The sequence below is a fragment of the Oncorhynchus tshawytscha genome, linkage group LG33 (genome assembly GCF_018296145.1).
Source record: "Oncorhynchus tshawytscha isolate Ot180627B linkage group LG33, Otsh_v2.0, whole genome shotgun sequence".
Classification (NCBI taxonomy): Eukaryota; Metazoa; Chordata; class Actinopteri; order Salmoniformes; family Salmonidae; genus Oncorhynchus; species Oncorhynchus tshawytscha.
In genome coordinates, this window is record NC_056461.1 from 7,657,023 (window position 1) to 7,663,397 (window position 6,375).

The following is a 6,375-nucleotide window of genomic DNA, read 5'->3' on the forward strand; positions in this document are numbered from 1 at the left end:
TCGATGATGGCTCCGAAAGTCTGTGGACTTTTCCATGTGAATATTAAAGTCACCAAAGATTAGAATATTATCTGCTATGACTACAAGGTCCGATAGGAATTCAGGGAACTCAGTGAGGAACGCTGTATATGGCCCAGGAGGCCTGTAAACAGTAGCTATAAAAAGTGATTGAGTAGGCTGCATAGATTTCATGACTAGAAGCTCAAAAGATGAAAACGTCTTTTTTTTTGTCAATTGAAATTTGCTATCAGAAATGTTAGCAACACCTCCGCCTTTGTGGGATGCATGGGGGATATGGTCACTAGTGTAGCCAGGAGGTGAGGCCTCATTTAACACAGTAAATTCATCAGGCTTAAGCCATGTTTCAGTCAGGCCAATCACATCAAGATTATGATCAGTGATTAGTTCATTGACTATAATTGCCTTTGAAGTAAGGGATCTAACATTAAGTAGCCCTATTTTGAGATGTGAGGTATCATGATCTCTTTCAATAATGACAGGAATGGAGGAGGTCTTTATCCTAGTGAGATTGCTAAGGCGAACACCGCCATGTTTAGTTTTGCCCAACCCAGGTCGAGGCACAGACACGGTCCCAATGGGGATAGCTGAGCTGACTACACTGACTGTGCTAGTGGCAGACTCCACTATGCTGGCAGGCTGGCTAACAGCCTGCTGCCTGGCCTGCACCCTATTTCATTGTGGAGCTAGAGGAGTTAGAGCCCTAACTATGTTGGTAGATAAGATGAGAGCACCCCTCCAGCCTGGATGGAGTCGTCACTCCTCAGCAGGTCAGGCTTGGTCTTGTTTGTGGGTGAGTCCCAGAAAGAGGGCCAATTATCTACAAATTCTATCTTTTGGGAGGGGCAGAAAACAGTTTAACCAGCGATTGAGTTGTGAGACTCTGCTGTAGAGCTCATCACTCCCCCTAACTGGGAGGGGGCCAGAGACAATTACTCGATGCCGACACATCTTTCTAGCTGATTTACACGCTGAAGCTATGTTGCGCTTGGTGACCTCTGACTGTTTCATCCTAACATCGTTGGTGCCAACGTGGATAACAATATCTCTATACTCTCTACACTCGCCAGTTTTAGCTTTAGCCAGCACCATTTTCAGATTAGCCTTAACCTCGGTAGCCCTGCCCCCTGGTAAACAGTGTATGATCGCTGGATGATTCGTTTTAAATCTAATACTACGGGTAATGGAGTCGCCAATGACTAGAGTTTTCAATTTGTCAGAGCTAATGGTGGGAAGCTTCGGGGTCTCAGACCCCGTAACGGGAGGTGTAGAGACCAGAGACCGACTCGCTGCTTAATGGGGAAAACCGGTTGAAAGTTTCTGTCGGCTGAATGAGCGACACCGGTTGAGCGTTCCTACAGCATTTCCTTCCAGAAACCGTGAGAAAGTTGTCCGGCTGCGGGGACTGTGCCAGGGGATTTATACTACTATCTGTACTTACTGGTGGCACAGACGCCGTTTCATCCTTTCCTACACTGAAATTACCCTTGCCTAACGATTGCGTCTGAAGCTGGGCTTGTAGCACAGCTATCCTCGCCGTAAGGCGATTGTTCTCCTGTATATTACAAGTACAGCGACTGCAATTAGAAGGCATCATGTTAATGTTACTACTTAGCTTCGGCTGGTGGAGGTCCTGACAAATCGTGTCCAGATAAAGCGTCCGGAGTGAAAAAGTTGAGGGAAAAAACAAAAATATAAACGGTAATTAAAAAGTAAAAACCGTAAAGTTGTCAGGTAGCAAATAGGTTGTCAACAAAACGCACAGCAACACGTAAACAAGTCTCTTGCAGAGATGGGTCGTTCCAAGTCATCTCACTCTCCTTCTCCCACAGATGACCCACCGGTGATCATGGATAGAGTGAGTGAGGGTGTGATCATCATCAACTAGATTCAGTCATGGGACATTTCTGGAGCAGATGGTCAGGGGGCCGGAACATAATTACAAATCATTTGTAGACTGCAAATTGACCGCAAGAAGCCCAAACAGATAGAATATTTGACTAAAACATAATCATTGCAAATATTGTTTACATTTGTATATGATCACGTGTCTCTTTATTATGCGTGGGAATACTTGAAGAGATTTCCGAAAATTAAAATCACTTGAAGCTGATTTCCTGGTTTCTTTAATATCTTCCGTCCCCTAAAAAATGCTAAAAATAAATAAATACATTTGCTCAGAAAACTTGGGAGAGAGGGGTCATTCCAAGTCATCATCATCATAAGACTCCTCCCAACCCAAAACGACTGTAGAAACAATGCAGTTAACTGACCCTCGAGATATCACACTGGAGGATCTGTTAGTTAAAAGTTCTGGAAGTATGGAAGTCTACAGGACTGTTTTTAGGGAAGTATAGAGATGAGGGGAAACCAGTTTAGAGAAAAGGAAAGAGAGATGAGGGTAAACCAGTTTAGAGAGAAGGAGAGAGAGATGAGGGTAAAACAGTTTAGAGAGAAGGAGAGAGAGATGAGGGGAAACCAGTTTAGAGAGAAGGAGAGAGAGATGAGGGGGAAACAGTTTAGAGAGAAGGAAAGAGAGATGAGGGGGAAACAGTTTAGAGAGAAGGAGAGAGAGATGAGGGAGAAACAGTTTAGAGAGAAGGAGAGAGAGATGAGGGAGAAACAGTTTAGAGAGAAGGAAAGAGAGATGAGGGAGAAACAGTTTAGAGAGAAGGAAAGAGATGAGGGGGAAACAGTTTAGAGAGAAGGAAAGAGAGATGAAGGGAAACCAGTTTAGAGAGAAGGAAAGAGATGAGGGGGAAACAGTTTAGAGAGAAGGAGAGAGAGATGAGGGGGAAACAGTTTAGAGAGAAGGAAAGAGATGAGGGAGAAACAGTTTAGAGAGAAGGAGAGAGAGATGAGGGGAAACCAGTTTAGAGAGAAGGAAAGAGAGATGAGGGGAAAACAGTTTAGAGAGAAGGAGAGAGAGATGAGGGGGAAACAGTTTAGAGAGAAGGAGAGAGAGATGAGGGGAAACCAGTTTAGAGAGAAGGAGAGAGAGATGAGGGTAAAACAGTTTAGAGAGAAGGAGAGAGAGATGAGGGTAAACCAGTTTAGAGAGAAGGAGAGAGAGATGAGGGAGAAACAGTTTAGAGAGAAGGAGAGAGAGATGAGGGAGAAACAGTTTAGAGAGAAGGAGAGAGAGATGAGGGAGAAACAGTTTAGAGAGAAGGAAAGAGAGATGAGGGAGAAACCAGTTTAGAGAGAAGGAGAGAGAGATGAGGGGGAAACAGTTTAGAGAGAAGGAAAGAGAGATGAGGGGGAAACAGTTTAGAGAGAAGGAAAGAGAGATGAGGGGAAACCAGTTTAGAGAGAAGGAGAGAGAGATGAGGGGAAACCAGTTTAGAGAGAAGGAGAGAGAGATGAGGGGAAACCAGTTTAGAGAGAAGGAGAGAGAGATGAGGGTAAACCAGTTTAGAGAGAAGGAGAGAGAGATGAGGGTAAAACAGTTTAGAGAGAAGGAGAGAGAGATGAGGGAGAAACAGTTTAGAGAGAAGGAAAGAGATGAGGGGGAAACAGTTTAGAGAGAAGGAAAGAGAGATGAAGGGAAACCAGTTTAGAGAGAAGGAAAGAGATGAGGGGGAAACAGTTTAGAGAGAAGGAGAGAGAGATGAGGGGGAAACAGTTTAGAGAGAAGGAGAGAGAGATGAGGGGAAACCAGTTTAGAGAGAAGGAAAGAGATGAGGGGGAAACAGTTTAGAGAGAAGGAGAGAGAGATGAGGGAGAAACAGTTTAGAGAGAAGGAGAGAGAGATGAGGGTAAAACAGTTTAGAGAGAAGGAAAGAGAGATGAGGGAGAAACAGTTTAGAGAGAAGGAAAGAGAGATGAGGGGGAAACAGTTTAGAGAGAAGGAGAGAGATGAGGGGGAAACAGTTTAGAGAGAAGGAAAGAGATGAGGGGGAACCAGTTTAGAGAGAAGGAAAGAGATGAGGGGGAAACAGTTTAGAGAGAAGGAAAGAGAGATGAGGGGAAACCAGTTTAGAGAGAAGGAAAGAGAGATGAGGGGGAAACAGTTTAGAGAGAAGGAAAGAGAGATGAGGGGAAACCAGTTTAGAGAAGGAAAGAGAGATGAGGGGGAAACAGTTTAGAGAGAAGGAGAGAGAGATGAGGGCAAAACAGTTTAGAGAGAAGGAAAGAGAGATGAAGGGAAAACAGTTTAGAGAGAAGGAGAGAGAGATGAGGGAGAAACAGTTTAGAGAGAAGGAAAGAGATGAGGGGGAAACAGTTTAGAGAGAAGGAAAGAGAGATGAGGGGAAACCAGTTTAGAGAGAAGGAAAGAGATGAGGGAGAAACAGTTTAGAGAGAAGGAGAGAAGACAAAACAGTTTAGAGAGAAGGAAAGAGAGATGAGGGGGAAACCAGTTTAGAGAGAAGGAGAGAGAGATGAGGGGGAAACAGTTTAGAGAGAAGGAAAGAGAGATGAGGGAGAAACAGTTTAGAGAGAAGGAAAGAGATGAGGGGGAAACAGTTTAGAGAGAAGGAAAGAGAGATGAAGGGAAACCAGTTTAGAGAGAAGGAAAGAGATGAGGGGGAAACAGTTTAGAGAGAAGGAGAGAGAGATGAGGGAGAGTGAATGAGTGTTGGGGAACGGACTGCAGCTGATGTCCAAAAATGTAATTTTTTAAATTTTTATATCAGTGTTTGTTCAATCTTCCACCATGTGTCCCTTCCAATACAGCTACCATGGATTTGTGTTTATGTACGCTATTACGCGACTTCTGTGTATCAAATCGCAGGTGCTTGATAACATTAGCTACTGGTTGATTGCAGCTCACTCTGTGTAGAACTATAGAATCTGAATGCTATATCAAGTCACTGGGATAAATCAACATGTATTTGAGGCTTATGTGTGTCTGAAGGGTTGTAAATGAATGACATCTGATTACCGTGTGTGTGTGTGTGTGTGTGTGTGTGTGTGTGTGTGTGTGTGTGTGTGTGTGTGTGTGTGTGTGTGTGTGTGTGTGTGTTTGTTTACGAAGCAGTGTGTAATTACAACTTTCTGATGTGTAGCTCACCCTTTTACATTGACGTGATTCAATGTCAAATATGATATTTACGTTTGTTGCCCGTACCTACACAAAAATGGAATGTGAGACCCAAGTCTGTTACTGCTATTTCTGTTCCATACCACTCCTCCCTCCCCTTCGCTAGATCACTTCTTTTGCTGTTAAAAAAAAATAGGGTGCACACTTATTGTGCTGAAAGTGTTGAGGTTACAGTTTTCGTCCACCAGGTGGCGACATTAGCTAACAGTTTCACTTCAGTGTTCCACAAACTAGACTCGTGGCTACATAGGAGAGAAATTAGGTTTACAGCAGAGAGGAATTAGATGTAGCTTTATAGAAACGTAATTGTCCACTATTTAGCCATGGCTCCATCCCCTGAAGCACAGACAGCTCACATTAATTACCCACTCGTTCTCAGGATATTGCCGTATCTTGGTCTTTCTACACTGAACAAAAATATAAACACAACATGTAAAGTGTTAGTCCCATGTTTCGTGAGCTGAAATAAAAGATCCCAGAAATGTTCCATAAGCACAAAAAACGTATTTCTCTCAAATGTTGCACACAAATCTGTTTACATCTCTGTTAGTGAGCATTTCTCCTTTGCCAAGATAATCCATCCACCTGTGAAGTATAGCATGTCAAGAAGCTGATTAAACAACATGATCATTACACAGGTGCACCTTGTTCTGGGGACAATAAAAAGCCACTCTAAAATGTGCAGTTTTGTCCCACAACACAATGCCACATACTATATGTCATATACATACTATACTACAAGTTTTGAGGGATCGTGCAATTGGCATGCTAACAGCAGAAGTTTCCACCAGAGTTGTTGCCAGAGAATTCAATGTTAATTGATCTACCAGGAGCCGCCTCCAACCTCTTTTTTTAGAGATTTTGGCAGTACGTCCAGCTGGCCTCACAACCCGCAGACCACGCCACCCAGGGACCTCCATATCCGGGCTTCTTCACTTCGGGGATAGATCGTCCGAGGAGTATTTCTGTCTTTAATGAAGCCCGTTTGTGGGGTAAAACTCATTCTGATTGCCTGGGCCTGGCTCCCGCGTGGGTGGGCCTATGCCCTCCCAGACCCACCCATTGCTGCGCCCTTGCCCAGTCAAGTGAAATCCATAGATTAAGGCCTAATAAATGTATTTCAATTGACTGGTTTCCTTATATGAGCTGTAACTAAGTAAAATCTTTGACATGCGTTTTATATTTTTGTTCTGTTTATAAACTAGGGTACCACTGAGCATTTATTTTAGTGGACAACTGTTTGGAAAGTTACAAAGTCATTAATAATAATGAGCCTTTTTTTCTTCTTCAGGTGACCCCATTAAGATATAAAG